Raw genomic sequence first — 21,844 nt, forward strand, 5'->3', positions numbered from 1 at the left:
ACAGTGATAACGGTGTCCAGTCTGGCAAAAGTAGGGCTTGCGAATTATACCAATTAAAAATAACTCCAATGATTCTGAAATGATTTACCATTTTTTGGTTGTTAAATGTCAACTGTGACCAATTTTTCGCTTGGTATTCCACACCGCCAAAGCATTCTCAATGACGTGAAACATCAGGTGAGAAATCAGCGGCGTGCAACATCAAACGGAAACACCGCGACTATTCGCATTTCACACGAATGCAGTCATTGATATTTAAATCTTTATGAGAAAACAAAACTTTGGGTGACGTCTTTCTTAGGGACCATTCATTATTTATGCCAGGGGGTGGGCTGGCAAGATTCATTATTGACAAAACCAAAACATGTTGACCCCCTTCCAAACAAAAGAAAAACATAATGACCCCGCCCTCTAAAAAAAAAAAAGAAACAAGAACTAGCCTACTAACAACCAGTCTTTATTTTGTAACAAAATAGCCTCCAAAAACAAACTAGTGACGAAAACACTAGTGAAGGAGAAAGTGACAGTGAGGAGGACATCGTTCTTGTGCACCACAGTAGCTCAGTGTCCTCAGAGAGTGAAAACAATACGGAGGAAACTCCCCTGGTGCCCGTTATACTCCGCAAAACATGATCTTAACACAACATTGCAACATCATTTTTACGAAATCAAGACTGTTTTTTGTATTGAAATTAATACTGTAATACACACGATCATAATTGAATTGAAGTGTTAATTTGAAAACAGATAGCCCACCTCTATGTCTGCAACATTTGAAGGTGACCCCCCCTCAGAACATCCTGGATTTTTCATGACCCCCCCCCCCCCTCAACGGCTTGATTGATATAGACTCGCACCGTTTCCAGGCACTGCTATGTCTCCAAAGAAAAGTGCAGACTTTCTCTCCCCCCCCTCGTGAGCTACAGAGAAATATAAATCGACTAAAGCAACTAAAGAAAGACATTTTGAGAAGCGGCCATATTGTGAAATATTCCCCCTTCCCGGCTGATAAGAGCTTCAAAACTATCCAGCTCAGCCACCTGGCCTTCTCTTAACACCAATATTACGTCACAGTCCTTGACAGTGTTCAATCGATGAGCTATAGTGATGACGGTGGAATTCTTCAGTTTCTCGTGCACAGTGCTCCAGATGGTTCTTTCTGTGTTAGGGTCCACGTTTGCCGTGGGTTCATCCAAGATGACTATCTTACTTTGTTGAAGTAACGTGCGAGCCAAACAGATCAACTGCCGTTCACCGACACTCAGATTCTCGCCTCTCTCTAACAGCTCGTAGTCAAGTTTTCCCTCGAGGTTTTCAACCAAACTATTAAGTTTCACTTCTTCAAGGACACTCCACAGCTCAACATCTTGGTGTTTTTCTAGAGGATCGAGGTTCTTTCTAATCGATTCACTGAAGAGAACAGGCGTTTGGCTGAGAACAGAAATGCATCTTCGCAATTCTTGCAGTTGAATACTATTTGTACGGACGTCATCGATGAATATCTCTCCTTCAGCTTCAGGCATGCGCAAAAGAGCTGCTACAATTGACGACTTTCCATCTCCCGTTCGACCTACGATACCAAGTTTGGTTTTTCCTTCAATTTCAAAGCTTAAATTTTTCAGCACTTGTGGTCCACCTGGATAGTACTTCAAAACGACATTTCTGAACCTCACGTGACCATTATGAGGCCAGTTGATTGGTGGAAGTGTTTTGTTGCTGTATCCCTGCTCTGTGTCGAGGTTAGTGTAGGCCATGACTCGCTCAACTGACGTCATAAGGTTCTCAACTTCTGAAAATTGCCGCACAGCATATTGGGAACGTTTGGCGGTTTCAATGACGTAGGCAAGGGCGAGGCCAGCTGAGGCTGCAACCAAAATTAAGTTTATATTGTAAAAAGTTTTAGTAGAGAGTTCATGGTTTAAGTGTAGCAAATCGTCAGTTTACTTACGTAAACCTACAATAGGCCTTTTGCAACAAACGGTCTCGTGGTACATATAATTGAACAGTGGAAAGCGTTTTTGGTGCACGCTGATTGGCTACTCAAACTCTGAATATCGTTTGCTATTTACCTCCGAGTAATGCGCGCCAGAAAATTGTAATCGTAACAGGAATAAATAAGTTAAAAATCATCATTTCGGGTTATATTATCTCACCGTTTTAGTATATACTAAAACAACTAATCCCCTCAGTGTCGGTGGTTAGTGGTAGATATTTACCGAGCCGCAAATATCCACCACTAGCCACCTGCACTTTAGTGAATAGTTGTTAACTAATATATATACTTTTTTCTAGTCTGGTCTAGCGGTTTAAGTTGTGATTTGTTTATGTTATGATTTTAAGTTTTTTACCTGGATGTTGCGAGAGCAAAACAGAAGAAAAAGCCACTGCAGAAATTAGCACCGCACACAGCAAGTCAGCTCTGACTGCAAGCCATCGAGTGCTTGCTATCACCATAGAGTACACCTGATTATGTAGATCTTGATGCCTAGAAGAGGTTTAAAGAACATTTAAGAAGAACACAGTCTTTTTCATTATAGTTGTTCATAATTTTACGTTTGCCATTTGTTTATCCCGATCCCGTGACCTCCTTTACCGGAAGTGAGGTGGAGGACCTTTTTTGATACAGACCTTACTACTTTTTTTGTAAATCATGCTTATCTGATGCTAGCTAGTTTCATTTACATGAAAAGCAGGGAGGTTGTATCAATGCAAGGTCACCTCAGCCTCGCTACCATTCAAAGGCCAGATTACTTGTGCAGGCAACTGAGTGAAATGGACTATTAATTGTTACGGTTGTGAGAGGCATTGTGTTGGTGTTGTACAAACCCTTTCCCGGGTGGCAATCAGCTCGTTTTGGCACGTCTCACTACACCACCCACAAAAACATTTAGTGACTGTCCACAGATATCGCTCAAGGATGTGTTGTTTTAAGGAAACGATGTGGTTTACTACAAAAATCTATTGCAAATAGCTTGAAACATTTGATTAATCAATAGTTAAAGTGCACGTAGCATTCCGGATATCAAACAAAACCCAAATAAGCATAAACATTGTAAATCCAGATGGGCACGAAAAGGTGAGGGGAGGGGGTGTGGAGGGGCAGGAACGGTGGTGAATAATTGGTCTTTTTTGTGCTATTAAAAGCGACGATGAACCTTTTCTTCTTTCGGCTACTGATGTTAACTCTCCCCATGCCAAATCATCTGACTTTAAGCAATATTGCTGGGGGGACATCGCAAATAGTTAGATGCTTACCTATAAAATTGATCGATGAAGTCTCTTTCCCTTTTCCGGGTGCGAATGGTGTCCAAGCCAGCCATTGTCTCTGAGAAGTGAGAAAAGACAGGGCTGCGACAGATAGATTCCCATCTCTTCAACTCACGGGAGCTATTCAGGTAGTACCATGCTAAGTAAACGAATGCAATGAAAATCGGCAGAAAAACGAGAAACAGCCAGAAATTCGTGAATGAAGGCAACAGTGCCGCCGTGAACACAAACAAAAGTAGCTGAGTAGCGGAGAGAAACGTCTTGGGCAAAAGCTCGTCAATGGCACCAATGTCTTTGGAACATCTGTTCAAGATTCGCCCTGTGGGGTTTGTGTCGAAGAACAGATACTGGAGCATGAAGTAGCCGCGTTATCATTTTATCGTGGAGAATTTTGGAGGACCTGAGAGACACACAGAAAAATGCACACGCACGGATGACGGCGAAAAGGAAAGCTGCGGAGACCAGAATGGCATAAACACGCAAGGTTGTTCCATCTTGTTGGTATTTCCAGGGCATCTTGGACAGATAAGACAACCAGACGTCTGAAGATACCATAACAACTATATATGGGGGATTAACAAGACAAATAAGGTAATAAGGTCGATGATATTCTATTAATTGTGTGGAACAGTTTTGTCTTGTTGCTTTCCGTAGCCTGGCAGGTTTTATGCATTGGACCTTTTTAGCGCTGACAATTAAAAGTGAAGTCCAAAAACCCTACCACAGTAAAGAATATGTCATTTATCGTTTACTCTGCGGTTGCGAGAGTGTGTATGTTTTACCGGATGGTCAGCCCTATTTGCCCAAGAACATAACAATTCATCCTTACTTACAAGCAGTCACATTACTTCTATGAAGCAGTGGCAAAAGAAGGGAAGCCCCTTCCTTTTCCTATCGAGTGCTAATTTGGCAAATGCCTTTGTTAAAGTCAATGCCAAGAATGATTACGTTGTCAAACATATTTCTGCAGTGTTTGCACTGTATCAGCTGGATACATAAAAATAGAACGAGTTATGTGATCATTGCAATTATGCAGTACTGTATAACAGAATCAGATAATTTAACTTATTTAATATGACTGGAAATGCTTTGTAGCCTTGACTCACCCTGCGTTGCCAGGAAGAGAACAACCAAAAGAATCATCGCGACTGGGTGTGCTCCAGCTCTAAAGTAGTTCCAATACAATGCAGATGATATTTTTCCAGTGGCTTTTTCTTCTTCTGCGATCTCCAAATGCTCATCAGAACCGCCACTAAATGGTTCTAAAAACGAATGTGCTTTTTCATGTTCATCTTCTGTTCTAGGGATTGTCTTTTCTTTGTTAGGAGTCTGGGATACATCTATAATAGTATCAAGAATGTTCCCTTTAGTTTGCAGCTCGTGAAAATGGCCTTTTCCCAAAACGAGACCTTTATGGAGGACCACAACTTGGTCGGCTGCTTTCATGTGCCTTTCCGTATATGTTACTAAGATTTTGATCTTGTCTTGCAGTAGTTTGCATATACACTGGTTAAATATGTGTTCACTGACTTTGGCATCTACAGCGCTTAGTGGATCGTCCAAAAGATAGACGTCTGCATCTGCGTACACTGCGCGTGCCAGATTGACACGAGCCCGCTGACCTCCACTCAACACGACACCGCGTTCTCCAACCATTGAAAGATCGCCATTTGAAAATCTCTTGATGTCTTCTTTCAGGGCGCATGCCTCGATAACCTCAGCGTATTTCTTCTCGTCGTACGGCTCACCAAACAACACGTTTTCTCTAAGAGTTCCAGAGAAAACCCAGGCCGTTTGGGAGACATAAGCTATTGTTGCAGAACAGGCTATGTTACCACTTGATTGGATTACCTCCCCTGCGATCGCGGCCAGAAGTGTTGACTTTCCACTGCCAACCTGACCAGTAATGACGGTGAGACTAGCTTCTGGAGCATCAAAACTGATATCTTGAAGAAGATGCTTGTCATCTGTGCCATTTAATTTGCACGTGAGACTGGAAACTGCTAAGTGCAAATCAGTTTTACTGGGCAGTTTGTATTGCTTGACATCCTCATACAGTCCATATATAGAGCCAGAACGGATTGCACCCATCGTCGATACAGGCTCTCTCACCAACACTTGTGAAAATGCTTTTGCATTTTTGAGGATATTTTCTTGGCCAGAGAAAGTTTGGTTGTATTCCAAAGGGTCCAAAGGCATATTATCTAAGAGAAGAAAAGTCTGAATCCTTTTGAGCGAGACAAATATTTCAAACACTGAGGCCATAACGTTTGATACTGATGAACGAAGAACGCTCATGAATGCCAGTAGCATGAAGGCTGTTGCAGGCGAGATAACATGGCCGGACAGAATGAGTGTAAGGACTGTAAAGAAAGTCGCTGTAGGCCCTGAGGTAAACGAGAAACACTCTATAACTGATAGCAATGCGCTCTTTTTGAGGATAATCCAAACCTCATTTCTGTAAGGTAAAACAAAAAAAAACCATCTTATTCTGGGTATATAAGTTACACTGAAATTTGTTGTGAGCAACGCGGGAAAAATGTAAAAAAGGGGTTTCTGGGGAAGCAACTACAACAAAAGGTTTACGATAGGTTGTAAAAATATTCCAGATTCCGGTGAACTTTGAATTTATTTGGTAAATACAATACAAAAAGTATTTGAAAGCCCCCCTATAAAAAGAACCTCCCCTCCCCAATTAGTGGTGGACCCTCGCCATACAAGATGTGTCAAGATTTAAAAGTGAAGAAGAAGAAGAAGAAGAAGAAGAAGAAGAAGAAGAAGAAGAAGAAGAAGAAGAGAAGAAGAAGAAGAAGAAGAAGAAGAAGAAGAAGAAGAAGAAGAAGAAGAAGAAGAAGAAGAAGAAGAAGAAGACGAAAAAGGAGGATATAAACAAAACTGTGTCTTTCCAACACTTTTTCCTTGGGTTGTAGCTTACATAACTTTGACCTCACGCCCAGATCCAGGGAAGAGGATCACATCTATCAGATTGGTAAAAAATCATTAGCATAATTTCCAGAGGTGAATTCAATTCTGATTGGTCGAGAAGCTCGGATTATGACGCGATTTTCACCGCGCTAGGCGGTGAATAATATAGCATCTGAAGGTTTGGCTACTATACTCTCATGCCACCTTTGCCATCCCAGACTAGTGAACATGGCGGCATTTGCTGAATGAAAATTTCTCTCTTTTAAAAGAAATCCTTTCAAGTCCTGGATATTTAAAACATTGGGAATTTTGCAAATTAACTACCAAGGCTTTTGGACCGAAAATATTTTCTAGAGTTTGTTTTTCAAGGCGTTAGAATTGATCGTAAACATGGTGGTTTTGAGATCGCACGCGGCCATAAGAAACTCAGTCAGATCGACTGACAAGACATCATTTAGTCTCTTCTCACCGGAGCTAGTCATTTCAAGAGGATTCAAACATTTGCTCAGAAGTCACCAACGATTAAACAAAGGTACGACATATCTTTCTTTTTCGTAGTTTTTTTTGTTCCGTTTTTTGTTAAATAAACTTGAGTGTCGAAATTACGATTTCATTCGATGAATTAAACTGGTTTAACGTATGCAAGCGAGCACTTGTGTTTGTTGTTTTCGTGTTTTCTTTTGTCATTTTGCAGTTCTTGATATTCACCTCTGAAATTATACTAAAACAGTTATTCGCCGAAGGCTCAGTGATTATTGTTGAACAAGAAGCTTGAGAAGCTTGAGAAGCTTAAAATCGGGCGCTTAATAATTAGCTATCTGTTTTGACTTGAAAGGCAGGGTACAGTACAGTAAAAATCACTGCAAAAACAGTCACTTAAACCTATTCAGGCCGGGGGGGGGGGGGGGGCTTTTGAGGCCCTCGCTGACTTTTGACGCTTATAACTTTTTCAAGATTCAACCAAACGCTGCCAAACTTTGCGCGTTTATCGAAAATTAATCTCGCAATAATTTGGTAGGATTAGTTATTGTGCCAGTAACTTGAAATCACCATGGCAACGTCATTTTGACAGCCTTTTAATAAAGGCGGGGTTTTACCTGAAGACCAAGTTTTCCAACGCTTTAGGTGGCTGACGCATTTCAGTATTTTCCAGTCCTTACACTTTAATGGAACAGTATACAACTCCTAATCAGGTACTATTGTCAAGAAAATGATCACAACTTATTGACCAATGATTAGGTATTTGTTTCATACCATTACTGTAATAGAAACTGGTGAAGAATAGTAGTACTGACCCAAAGTATAAGGGCTGGAAAACACTGAAAACCATTTCAGCCGCGTTTCAAGGAATCCAAAAAAGCTTTACTTATCCCATATATATATGTTTTGCAGTATTTTGTTAATTTTTGAACGATTTTGGGGGATGTCTGGGAGGCGATAGTTTTTCTCAAAGGATTAGTAAAATGTAGACAAATAAGAAATATTGAAGATTTAATGTGATTTTAAAATTTGAATTTGAAGTTAAAAATTGGTGGACGGACACCAAACAGTCTCCTGACAACCCGGAGTGCTCTTGCGAGGGGGTCAACTGTTTGAAGGTGTTTCCATTCTTTTTATTCAATCCCTTCTTTAAATCTCTTAAAGTTCCATTCAAATTCAGGTAGAACCCCATCTTAATTTTTGTTCTTGTGAGAAAACAACAGAAGTCAAAGGTTGCGTGATATAACCAAGCATGGATTTTAATTCTCCCTCCCTTTCCATCTCCTTAGCCTTTCACCCCCACCTGTCCCTCCCTTTCTACTCTCATTCAATTTAATGTTTGTTTAAATTTCCTAACCAATTAAGTATCGTACTAATCTGTGCCAAGCAATCAGATAATATCAGAAATTTGCCTTAATTTTGATCTCCCATTCCAAGACCTTGGAGTATAAACCGCTAATAAAACAAAACACACTGATAATAATTCTCTGAGGTTATACACCTTGCAGTAATAATTAACGTACTAACAAACTTGATAACAAGCCCCATGTCGTACTAAGGATTTTTACTGATCAACATAGAAAATGAGTTCACAATGGTTTGTTCCCAAAACGTTTTTTACTGTACAGAGGGTCTGTTTATTGACCTGTAACTTGTATACCGTATTGAAAAATTCAGAACGAACCGACTTCTGCCCGCTACCATACAGCCGTTTACTGGCAGTCTTTGAAAATCCTGAATTTCGTCAAAATGAACCAAAATAAAGTTTTCAAATTTCCTTTATCAATATGGTTCTTATCTTTTTATTCAATTCTATAAACTGCTTTTATGCAGTACTGTCCACAAAAATTTCAATTTCCTCAAAGTTTCGGGACAAATGGATACAAAATATTTCGTGCAGAATGTAATTTGATTAAGCGAATGTTTTCACGTCTATAAATACTTCAAGCAGTGAATGAAAAACCGTTTTGTTTTCATCGATGAGAACCACTTTCAAATAGTTATGCATAAAAAATAACAATCAGATCAGAATACAATAATTATTAATGTAAGGTCTGACGCTATTATGTCTCGGCAGAGATACTTCTTTTTTGCAAGTTCAAATGTATGCAAATTTCGTGTGAAATGTAATTCGATTTCATTGTCTTGTTTACAAACTCATTCTCAAGAAAGTTGTATTTTCGTGAATAAAACCAATTGGCCTGTTTTGTTTTCCTGATCATGTTTGTCTGTGATTTTTACCAAACATGTGGTCTTTTTTTCGGAACTTTAAGTTGTACAAAAATTCCTATTTTAAACACAGATGTCACTTCCGGAATTTCTCATCTAAAATTCAATTGGTATTTAATTATAATTATTCGAAGTTTTCATTTTCAAGTCATCCTTTTATTCGATAGCTTTACTGATCTCGTAAAAAATTTATTCAAGTTCACACCAATACTGTACACTGCCAATGTTTTGCTGATGTCTTGAGAAGTGTCTTACTAACGTCACTAGTCAAATCTAAAATATATCCAAACCAAGTTGTGCAAACATTCTAATCTTTGTGACAGGCGACTTTGACGCCCAACTGTGCGGAAATGAAAATCGACATACTTCTTGCTAAATATATGAAAAATAGTTTTAAAGTGGAGTCGGCCTCAAAAAAATGTACCGCCAGATCACACTGCTATTTGTAGAAGACTATTGTATTTGTTGAAGACTTTCAAAGCCGTGATATTATGCATCCAATCCGCGATAAAATTTAATTACAACAAAATCCAAGTTCTCATTTTGAAGTCCATTTTTTTCAGTTGATACCTTTATCCAACTTGTGAAAAATTCCATTCAAGTTCCTATTAATACTGTACATTCCCAATATTTTGCTCAGGTCTTCAGAAGCGTCTTACTAACCAAATCTAAAATAATTCCAAAATATGCTGTACAAACATTCTACTCTTTGTGACAAACGACTTGACGACCAATTGTTCAGAAATGAAAATCGACACAGTTCTTGCTAAATAAAAAAAAAGTTTTACGGCGGAGTCAGGCTCAAAAAATGTACCGCAAGATCACACCCCCATTCATAGTCAGAAACCAGCAAACCATCTAGTTTGCTAAAAAAAAACACTGCGTGACATCAATGACGTTACCTTTTTCATTTACAAAAATAACTTTAACTTGTCAAAGTAAGTGCAATTTCACAATGGTGAATATCAGTACAGTATGGGGCCCAGTTCTCGGCCGGGTCCAGTTCTCGGCCACTTTGTGTTTAACGCGTTTTTTCACACTCCAGTTGAATTAAAAGAAAAAGGTATTTCCTTCAAACGATAGACTGATTCATGTGCTTTAAGTATCTTGAGTTTGATCGTTCAATTCGATATAGAAAGCTCACACGTCGAGTTTACGCGGAGGTAGGTGAATTTGCATTCCCGAAAAATTTGTTTGTTTACGGCTCCTTAAAATTCATGGATGTAGTTAAATTCGTATTTTATCCAAAAGCCCCCACCATACGAGCTAATTTTTGGCATGTGAAAGGTAGAATAATTCAGCTTTCTGCTTTAGTTAACTTTTCGTTGAACCGTTGTATTTTTTGGTCTTAATTTACTTCGAAAGTTTCTCTTGCGACGTTTGCGTATTTGCCAGTTCTCGGCCACCCTGCTCGCTATCACAGCTTAGCGCTTGGTTTTTAATATAATTTCATCTGCTGCTGCCAGAATGAAAGAAATAAATGTTTTAAAAATAAAGTTCAATCTTATCTCTAAGTTTTGAGCTGACTCTTGTCTTGTCTATTATTTCTACAACACCTAAATCTTTCAAGACCTTTTCACTGCAAAATAAACCATCTAAATGCACGGGTCACACAATGCGTTGCTAGAACCTGCACATAGGCAACTAGGCGCGTTAAAATCCTTCTTTTCTAAAGTAAAACAAAGCCTCATAAAAATAATTTGGGATCGATATAACATAAATAGGTTTACAGAGTGATTTTATGACTGTGAAAATTAATTAAGCATTTTTTTTACAGATAATTACGCACAAGCTTTTTAGTGGCCGAGAACTGGGCCCACAAATGGAGCTTTTATTTTTATTATTGCTCGGGCAAATTAATTTTTGACCGGTCGATAGCTTTACACCAAAAAGCTGAATAATGTAGCTTGCTCTGGGAGAAATTTCAAGTTCCTGCGGTTCTTCTGAGGTAAGAAATACAAGTTTACGTCAAAAGTGGCCGAGAACTGGGCCCCATACTGTACTTTGCCCCGTAAGCTTTTTTCTCTGTCCTTCCGCCGAAGCAAAAAAACACAACCTGATTACACATTAACCCAAAAGTCGACCAAGTGTGCCTGCAACGATTTCCTGTCAAAACTAAAATGAAAACCATTGCGGTATGCGTCACCCGTAGCAGTTTTGTAGCAACCCCAAGCTATCCCCGTCTTTTTGGCCGCGCCAGGAGACTACGCTCTAGGACGACCAAAGGGTAAACTATAAATCGGCCACGCCCGATTAATAATCACTGAGCCTTCGGCGAATCATTGTTTTAGAATTATGAACACGAATCTCATCGTCCAACTTTAAATGTATTGCCCTTTTACAGCAGACCTTAAGCCGCACTCTTTGTTTAATTGAATACTGGCCCCTAATTGATTTCTCCCTCAAAAAGCCTTAACATGTGGTTTTGACATACGTCTTATTCTCACCTTCTCACTTCTTGTACTTTTTCTTGGTAGTTCTCCTCCCACGCATGCGCCTTTAGAGCACGGATCCCAGTCACAAGCTCGTTCATTAGTGAAATACGCCGGTCCGTCACTTCAGCGGTCTCCTGTCGCAACTGAGCGCACAGGCCTGAGATTATCAGTACGCAAGGGATTACCATTAACAGAAATAGTATTCCCATTACAGCCTGCCAACCGACAAAGAACAACAGCAAGAATACAACAGTTATAAACTCGAAAACCGGTAATATCGCGGTACATATCCACCTGGGTGCCAGTTCCATTCTCTGAACGTCGTTCGATATCAGGTCAATAACATTCCCTGTTGTTGTTTCCAGGAGGCGTTGCTGACTGATCAGGGGAATCTGCAGACAAATAGAACTTACTGACATAAATATGATAACAGAAGGGCACTTTTGAATACTTTTGTTGTGGCTTATCGGTGTGGTGACATCATTTCCATCTCCCCGTGTGGGGAATATTCTTTTAACAAGGAAGCAAACCCGTTCCCAGGGCTTTTCCCTTGGTAATTTGGACCTGAGAACGAGGTTTGCACGGAAGCTAGGTAAATGCTATCAGGCTAAATCATAAATCCACTTCACTAAGAATCATACCAAGAATAAAGAGATTTCTTGTTACTGCTGCTATAGAAGATTACACCCGAATTAAGAGGAGTGGTTTTGATTAACCGACTAAAGGTCGGTTCACAGGATAGGTCATGTCGCTGCGACATGTAGCAGCAACAAAATCATAAGCTGTTCACACGAGGGACATGTTGCAGCGACACGTCCCGTGGGGGCGGGGGATCGTATATCAAAGAGACGGGGATATTCGTTCTCTTGCTTAGGGGTGTAAATTACGGTATTTGGTCTTACTTGGGGTGTTAAATAAATAAATAAATCAACTTTGTTTAACGAGGGTTGCACATAACAGTCTTTCGACTGACAAACCTGTGGCCCTCGGATTCCCGATCGAATTGGAATTTAGAGGTGTTGGTTTTTGTGAAGGGAGGAAAACCGGAGAACCCGGAGAAAAACCCTCGGAGCAAGGACGAGAACCAACAACAAACTCAACCCACATATGACGCCGGGTCCGGGAATCGAACCCGGGCCACATTGGTGGGAGGCGAGCGCTCTCACCACTGCGCCATTCCTGCTCCCGCCTTCCTGTGTTCAGGACGGAGTTTCCATATTTTCCCCCTCAAGATGTTGTTTAGGGTTTGCAAATGAAGAAATGTAAAACACATTCATACTGTGTTGGTAGTCTAGAACGATCAGGCAACAAGCACACTTTTGAGCTCATGTCGCTGCGACGGACATGTCCCTGCAACATGTTTCCTCGTGTGCACCGACCTCAACAGATTATTCACCAGTTCTTACCTTGAGATAAACAATTCCCTTAATAGCACTACTCAGTCTCATACCAAGCAGCTCGCAGCTGTAAGCAGAATAATGTGTACAGGCAGAAGTCAACCCACTCAGTGTTAAAAACCCACAGCACGCGTATGCAAGGGAGCGGTTCTTTGAATTTTCAGCGGAGATCAGCAAATGAAGCAGAAAACCGAGCACGAGCGGCTGTGTGACGCGAAACATGGATTCCATGAGCCAAAAACACATAGGCAAACAGACATCGTTAAAGTTTACTGTTTTCAAAACACATTTCCAGAGCTTGGGTTGTTTAGCCTCGGCCATGTTGCATTCTTGTACATGGCCATTCCATTCCTTTTGAAGGCGCTCTGTTAGGTCACATGTTCTGTTTTCCTCGTGAAGCGGCAGGAAATCGGATTGTTTCAGCGGTCGCTTGCTTCCTATTTTGAAGACGTTGTTCATCCACCAAAAGGTTAGAAGGGAGAGAAAATTTGTCGACGTCGTAGGATGATAATAATCTTTGTCGTCATCTTCATCGCCAGTTGCTATCGCCTCGTAACCTTTGTTTGACATCTTGCTGTTAAATAAAACACAATTTTTAAGATTTTATTCCAATCATATCTTTTGTCAACGATTTCTTAAAATTGCTAAAGTTTGTTTTACTTGACAAGTGCAAAATAAAAACTGAAAATGAACATTTTTAAAACCGTTTTTGAAACAACACTTTGATTTTAGCCACAGCCCCCCTCCAAAATAAAGCCCATTAAAGTGGCCTAATGGTTAGCGCGCTGGACTCAGGATCAAGCGGTGCGGGTTCGCGCCCTGGCCAGGGCACTGGGTTGTGTTCTTGCGCAAAAGCTGACATAGTGCCTCTCTCCACCCAGGTGTATAAACAGGTACCGGCGAAATAATGCTGGGGTTACCCTGCGATGGACTAGTAGAAGTACTCTTAGTCGATTCATGTGACGGAAACTGGAATAAGTTCAGGAGGTTAGGGCATCTTGGCTCGACGTACACTTTAGCTAAAAGCTCTTTTCGAGAGAATACGGCCAGTGCTTTTACATCAAGTCCCGGGCAACACCCAATCAACAGTGGGTATATTGCAATTTCTGAGTTTTGATTGGTTAACAGGCAATGGTATATGAGCTCACATACCATTGACCACAAATATGGAGATGCCGCGCGTTAACAAGAACAGCAGGGGAGCTCAAATATTGCAATTCTTTAGGTGTTTTTAATAAAAAAAATATTCCACTCGCGCTTGTTGAAAATAAGATAGTTATAGCCAACTCATATCCAACGCGTACTCGTGGAGTAAAAGTTTGTCACCGTCATTTCTCACTACGAGAGCTCGATCGGTTATATATATAATTTACGCATTTTTTTAATACGAGACTTGCGAGAATTTGAGAACTTAAAGGCCTTTTTTCAAAAATACGGATGGAATGTCAAACTTGAAACAAAGAAAAATTTGTACTAAATTGAATAAAAAACGCTATGATACTCTCATTATGTTGTGTTATAAAATCGCATTGTGATGACGAATTCAATAAAAGAAATGCAATATTACTTATCCAGCTACCGGAAGGAGTGCAGTAAACAATATTATAATATTGTAATGCGTGTAACTCGTAATTTCTTAAACAAGACTCGATATACATGTAGTTTTGGTTTTGCTGAAATAAAAGATTCTTGCGAGAACTCGAGTGCTTATAAGGCGTTGCATGGGTAGTAAAAAGAACTTAAATTAAGTTCAATAAAAAGACGTAATGGTAGTTATCGTGTTTATTATCTACTTTAAAAAGACTTGCATCATGATGTTGAATTTAATTAATAAAGGAAACGCAGTATTCAAACAATTAAGTACTTTTATCTCGCTAATATTATCTGTTTTACAAAATCATACCGTGACAGTTCTTCAACACTGATTTGAAGTGACTCAAGGAGCTGTGTCACGGGAATTTCGCAGATTTTTGGTCTAAACTGTTCTGAAATTGGTGGTAGGCAACTAAACCTGTAAAAAAAACCATTATCTTTGAATATTTGACGGAAGATATAACCTAAATTTGCGGATAGAAATCAACCAATGGTTATAAATATCGATATATTTCGGCTGACGCGCGGAAACAACTTATAAATGTTTTCCTAACTTTTTCACGTTGCATGCTCGTTAACTAATATAGCAAGTTGTTTTTTTTAAACTATCACTTTTAAGTTTTCTACGACACAAATATAAATTGTAACTGTTCAAAAATTTGGTAAAATCCGTGACATATTCCCTTTTAAATATCTTGTCGCCCGCCTTCACAATATCCCTCCGTTGTTTTTCTAGTTCGACATCCACAAACAGTTAAAACGTTTACAGTAAGAGGCGAATGCGCGCGAATCTAAATGTGTCTAAAAATAATAATAATAATAATAATAATAATAATAATAATAATAATAATAATAATAATTAAAATTATAAATAAACACTTTATTAACCAATTTCTAAAAGAATTACAATGATTTGACTATTCGAATAAGAACTTTATATATAAACATATTATTTACATAATAATAAAAACAGTGTCTTTAAAAATGTAGAAAAATAGTAAAAGCGACTTCGAGAGCAATAATAAAAGAAAAACTATATATTAAAAAAAAAAAAGAAAAAATATTCGAAAAAATATTCGATCTAAATTGCAATACGAGAATTCTCTACTTGAAAGTCCATATCATAAATGTCAATGTTCCTGTTTCTCTTTACAGTTCTTGATCCCCTTAGGCAGATTAAGGCGGATCGGAGGATCGCAAATGAGACTTTTGATCTGATCCAAGACACCGTTGTTGCGTAATCCTCCCCTTTCTTTGCGGCGATTAATTCTGCAAGCCTACTGTGATACCTCTTGCACTCCTCGCCCATTCCTCCGGTGGATGTAAATAATAATAATAATAATAATAATAATAATAATAATAACAACTTTATTAACGTGTCAAATCTGTAGTAGCTGAGGGGAAAAGTCCCCTCTACTAAGTTACTGCCTAACTAAAAACGTTATTTACTGTGCTTCTCTACTTGAAATTACTAAATGCTTCTATACTAAATGCGAAATTTACTAAATGCTTCTCTCTTGAAACACAAGAGATAATTTTCGCCCATTGGCCAATTTTAGCATTCGGAGATAACAAACCAAAAATATACACACCTTTTCTGCGCAGGCTCTAGTTTCATGAGATGAAATTTTGAGAGTATTGACGGTGACTGAAGTCAAAAAAAGGTGTAAAACAAATGTCCTTTTGTCCATAATGTTCGCTTTATAAAATATATACTATATACAAGGCTAAAAAGAGTTAAAATGGTAAAATTAAAAAGAGTTACCATTTTAACTCTTTTAGCCTTGTATATAGTATATAAATGTCCTTTTGTCTTGCAAAAATATACATTAGCTGTATTTTGCAAAAAATCTGGGTTATATCTTGTTCCTAAAACGATCTGTTGCATTCCACTGACAATCGAACAAATTTATATTGCCTATTCGATATTTATCACGATTTATAACGCTCACTACTAAACTTTAAATCGTGGAGCACCTGTAAACTAGCTAACAGCTAAGTGTGTACTTTTTCCACGTTAAATAAAGTATGTATGTATGTATGTATGTACTCGACTACGAATATTTTTTGTATATATTGTTGTATGTACACAATGTCTTCCAAAGTACCTTTTCAACATATAATAATATAAAAAAAAGCCAAATGAAAGCCTCAGGATTACTACATTGCTATAAACACGACAGGAATCTGAGAAAACTTGCTACGGAATGTCGGATGACACGGCCAAAGCGGGCGTGTTTTTAACACTGAGATCACATTCAAGTGTTTTCAGTGAGTTTTTTAAATATGAGGACAATATTGTGCATCTCTTGGGTTTGTTTACACGCCTTGTAATATAGATTTGGTTCTTTTACAAAATTCTACATACGCAAATTTACGTCTTCTTATCCTATCTACGTGTTCAGTTCTATACTGAGATCACTTTCAAGCGTTCTCAAACGATACAGGAGTGTTTTAAATATGAGGGCAATATTATGCATGTGTTGGGTTTGTTTACACGCTTTGTAATATTGATTTGGAGCTTTAAAACCTTATACAGTTTACACAAGATTACTGCTTCTTATCTATTAATCAATGAAGGCATTGTCAGTGTTATGTTTTCTAAGGTCGAAAATATTGTTCGTCCAGAACCTTTTCCGCGTCAGGGTGTTTGGTATCAAGTCTACAAGAATAAGGAGTTCTTTCAAAACAACCCTCCTCTTTGCTGTCCACCGTGAGTTTTATGTACTGGTATTTAGGTATCACGATTCAAATTTTTCTTACCTTCCCCTTTGCTTCCTATCCTTTAATACCCAGTTTCAAAGGCAGTCAATGAACAAAACATATTGATCCACGTATCACATCACGCAAATTCAATCGGCATTTCGAAAGTTCGATTAGAAAGCAAGCATTACTTAGATACTTATATAAGTTTGGTTGTGTGAAATACAAGACTCTTGTGGGAATTTGAGCGATTTATTAAAAAGGCTTTTCAGTTTGGGTAGTAAAAAACCGGCATTGTGAAATTAACAGTAAAACGAAGAATTTTGATATAATTCACAAATAGAAAATGCTAGTCATGTTTATAATAACTTTTTTGTAATAATTACACCGTGGCATATTTTTTCATCTTTAAAATTTAAAATGCTTTGAAATAACGTGTTACCTTAACAAGATTCCACTCCGTTGCTTTCCCAGTTCGGCATCTATAGATCTGTTTCTGAACTCTCACAATAAGAAAAGCGTGCGGGCGTGGACTTGTGCTGGCAAGTCAGTGCTTCACCCTTGAACACGAAAGTATAGCAGTTCAATATGCGTATCACTGGGAAGTGAAATATTTGTCCACCTCGCGTCTTTTAGTATTAAGCTAATTTGCATTAGATACGGGATTTTAAGAGCATTCACTGTGGATTAAACAAAAAACAACAACAAAGCAAAACAAAAAATGCACGCAAAACTAACAAATGTATTATTACTTCGTTGTGTTCTCGCCTTACAATAAAAGTCGAAAAAGCAATCAGAAGGAAAAACAGCGTTTTTCAAAGTGTGTTTAACTAACATAAAATGGATAGCGAAACGCCTTAATCATTTATCTGTCAAGTAATATATATTTGAGGTCGCGCAGGATCTCTTCCGTAAAAAAAAAAATCCAAAAGCGAAATTTCTGTCGATGTCTGGGTGAGATGTCTTCGTTCTAAAGCTTTGAACCTTTGAATGTTAAAAATCGATTCCGCTAAAACTTAACAGTGATATTCAGAAATGCTAAGTATTTTCTGACATCCAAAATATTCTCATCCAGAACCTTTCTAAGCGTAGAGTTCGGTCTATGACAAATACTGTACTGTTATTTCAAAACAACCTCGTTCTAATCGCATTTTATAGGGTAGTAATGAATGTTGCAAAAACTACTAGGAATATTTACATTGCTTACCTTACCTTGCTAGCTTCCCTCCTGCCTCCCGTCTGCTAACACCCAGTACGTCCCATGGAAATAGACGCTACGGAGATATTGGTTTGCTACTTACTCGTAAGTTCCCAATACACGAAAGTCTGATCGATGACTTCATTCATATGCAAGTTTGATTTTGCGACACACGGGAATTAGAGCGATTATGTAAGGCCTTGTATGGACAGTTACAAAAATCGGCGCGTAATTTAACAGAAGAATATAAATTCAAATCTATTTTAAATCACAATTTTGTAAACTTATCGTGCTTATTTATCTGCTCTGAAAAACTGAAGGAAGCACCGTGATGTTGAATTCAAGAAAAGGACGCTACGCAATATTACGTACTTAATATCTGTTTTACAAAATCACACTGTGACATTTGAAGTGTCTTAAAATATCTTGTTAAAGGGGAACCGTATCATGAACATGACTTCCAAAAGTAAAAAGCAATAAGATATCTTTTTGTTAAAAAAAAATACTTGTACAAGAAAGATGTTTAAGGGGTGTTACACATGTACAAGACTTAAATCTGAAGTGAAAAAGTCGGGCAGACTTTTTTTAAATTCTGCTGTTGTGTCTTGGAAAAATTCCTTAAATCAAATTACCATTTGCTCTTCCTTCGACAAAAGACTTTCATTTAGCTTTCTTCTCGTGTTCTAGGCGCATTTTATGTTTAAGCAAAGTGCTGAAATAGTAACTTAAAGATTAAAAGATACTATATTTTAGCACCGTTATCCACCCATGAAGCCTGCAGCAAAATCGCCGCAATATTCCCCCTTTAATTGCCTGCACAACATTTTACCCAGTTTTTTTTCCAGTCCGGCGAAATACAGCTGTTCAAATTAACTTTAAGTTTACGATGAGAAGCGAGTGTGGACGAATCAGGTGGGCTGTTTAATACTTGTCCATTGTAACGCGAGAACGTTTTTATGTCCATTGAGCAATTCCAGCGCCCAGTGTACATTGTTTGTACTCATTTGCATCTAACAGATGAGGAATTTTGAGAGCACAAGTGCGCAAAACAAATGCAATTACATACATTGCGATTCAGCCGGTATAATTTAGTACAAAATGATGTTGCGTTGCGCTGGAAGTCGAAAACAAGAGGTCAGACAAAGCTGTTCTTCGAACGGCGTACATACAATGATTTCTTGGGTAGAAATCGTGCTGGAATAACGTGGTCAAAATTGCAGAAACAGGCTGCGATTTCTACATACGCTAATATCGATATCGGATTTGATTGTTTGTGCAAGCTTTAAAAAAGGAAAAGTACAATATAAACTAAAAATTCCGCTCATTCCAGTTGTATGGTTTTCATTTGACAAGTGAATAGCCGGTCTTTAAAAACCAGCTTAGTCAATAAGTTAAATATACGAACGTTTAACACACGTAGCACAAGCTGGTCAGAACCAAGACGAGGAAATCACGAAAAAACAAAACTGACAATCTTCAACCTTCATTTTTCTCGGATGAGTGGTTTCTGCAAACACTTTTTAGTGTTTAAGGTGATTCCCTAGTATTGCATTACGCATCCTTACTGCGCAGAATTAGCGCGCGCACATTAACAAAATGGCGGCTTTTTTCTATGCGGCTTGGCTCACGAGAGAGAGAAATCATCGTTTTCTCGTAATCGAGTTCAGTGACCTATCGTTTTTTTCTCTTAGTTCGAAAGTAGCGATCAAATTCTTTCTATAAAATGAATACACGTCAATTTCTATAGCAAAATAATACATTATCACCGAAAACGTGCACTTTCAGCAGTACTCGCAAAGGAAATATAAGGAATTATATGGTAAATACAAGGTCTTCCTGCTCCTAAACGAACCCCTTTTTTTAATTCAAAATTTGACTTCCCTTTAGGTAAACAACCAACTGGCAAAGTTTGGTTGGAAATCTATGAGCAGTTCTATTTCTAGGGAATTACCTTTAATAACTATTAAAATAGTTGCCACGAATTTCAACTGATGTGAGACCCTTTTTCAACTTTTGATCTGGACTTGTTGGCGAAAATCAATTCACTCCGCTGAAAAGAGCGCATTGGATTCAGTAAACTTGCTACGTTTTAGAGTGATATCCTGAAAAATTAAGAAGATATGGGTTCGCCTAACAATGAGCAACTTGCCAAGATTTTGAATGATTTGTCAGTAACGAGTAAAGAAAAAAGATCTGCAAAGTTGCGAAATGTTACAGACGTTTGTAAGCTGGGGGGGGGGGGGGGTGGGGTAGGGGGGGGAAGTTTGTGCCCCCACCATACAAACGTCTGTAACATTTCGCAACTTTGCAGAGCTATTTCTTTACTCGTTACTGACAAATCATTCTAAATCTTGGCAAGTTGCTCATTGTTAGGCGCCCTTATCAGCAGTGACAATACATTTTCGCTAGCTAGATCGTGCCAAAAGTTGAAAAAACAAAAACATGATAATGGTCGTCGCTTCGCATAAAATCTTATGGCCGGGAAAATCTCTTCAACTTCTCGACAGTTATGTAAATAGGTGATCAGTTATAAGTGGTGCCACGTACTACGGTAAATAAATTATTTTTTGATCTTGTTTGCTTGTAAAAACCTTTTTTCAACGAGATCTTAAACAATTCCTAAATAACTCAAAAGAAGTCACCCGATTTTCACCTAAATACCTGATTTGAAATTCTAATAAAAATCTTTAAAAAAATGTAATTTTAAAACATCAAATTGAACGTCTACTCGCTTACCCTTTGTTTATATTTTGATGCCTTCTCTCAAAGACTGAAGTGAAAAAAGAAAGAACAAAATATCGTCATTTGATCGCCGCTCCTCGTCGCCATTTTAAAACATAAGTCGAGCCTCTCTTTACGAACGTTGTGTTACGAGCAGAAGGTGAGAAACTACTTCAAATTTGAATAAATGATGCCAGAACAAAAAATCTTGTTTAATATGCGTTTGAAATATAGTTGTTTGTATTAGAATAAAAGTGGTGTTATGAATTTGTTTCCGGGTTGGTCAACAAAATATGCCCAACTATATTAATTTCTTTTGACTAATTTTGAAAATTTTAAAATGGTTGAGGAAACAATTTAAAACCTGGCTCTTTCGCCATTTACTCTAAGATATATATACGAAAATGTTAGAGCACTGACTACAAATAATTATATGTAAAGTTTATGGCTAATATCTTTCACAGAAATGATGATAAGAAATTAGGAAATAAGGCATTCAGATAACTTACGATACAGAATTATTTATAATGGAAGGTACTTAATGTTTTTCTAGCTGTAAGCCGAAAAGGCAAACATGAAGTGATACATAACACAAACTTCAGTGAGTTAGTTCAAATGGGTTTCGACTCAACAGAAAGACGTTATCTATCGGGTAGTGTAAGGTACATTAACTAAATCACATGCACTCGCGCGCGATCGTGAAGCAATGATTTTCATTGGTCAGAATATAGCTATTGACTTCACTGTTTTTTCAGCTGGTAAGGTTTGTTGTATCAGATTTGACAAACTAATAATCAAAATCAACACATACCAATGGAAATTAATTTTTAACTTTTAGAGACAATGGAAAATAATTTGTAATAATTCTGTTAACCATAAGGGAAAGAAATAAACCG

The 21,844-nt window shown here is 38.1% G+C and overlaps 1 pseudogene across 1 annotated transcript; it reads right to left on the bottom strand.

Moving 5' to 3' along the window:
• Nucleotides 1-950: 950 nt before the first annotated feature.
• Nucleotides 951-17,593, bottom strand: LOC144647566 (ATP-binding cassette sub-family C member 4-like; annotated as a pseudogene). Its single transcript, XR_013569606.1, has 7 exons — nt 17,472-17,593; nt 12,743-13,307; nt 11,349-11,728; nt 4,374-5,725; nt 3,256-3,827; nt 2,349-2,485; nt 951-1,864 (listed from the first exon to the last, which is right to left on the bottom strand). The product of XR_013569606.1 is annotated as an ATP-binding cassette sub-family C member 4-like (transcript).
• Between the last annotated feature and the right edge of the window lie 4,251 nt (nt 17,594-21,844).

This window comes from Oculina patagonica, chromosome 3, assembly GCF_052425735.1.
Source record: "Oculina patagonica isolate OP01 chromosome 3, crgOcupat, whole genome shotgun sequence".
Lineage (NCBI taxonomy): Eukaryota > Metazoa > Cnidaria > Anthozoa > Scleractinia > Oculinidae > Oculina > Oculina patagonica.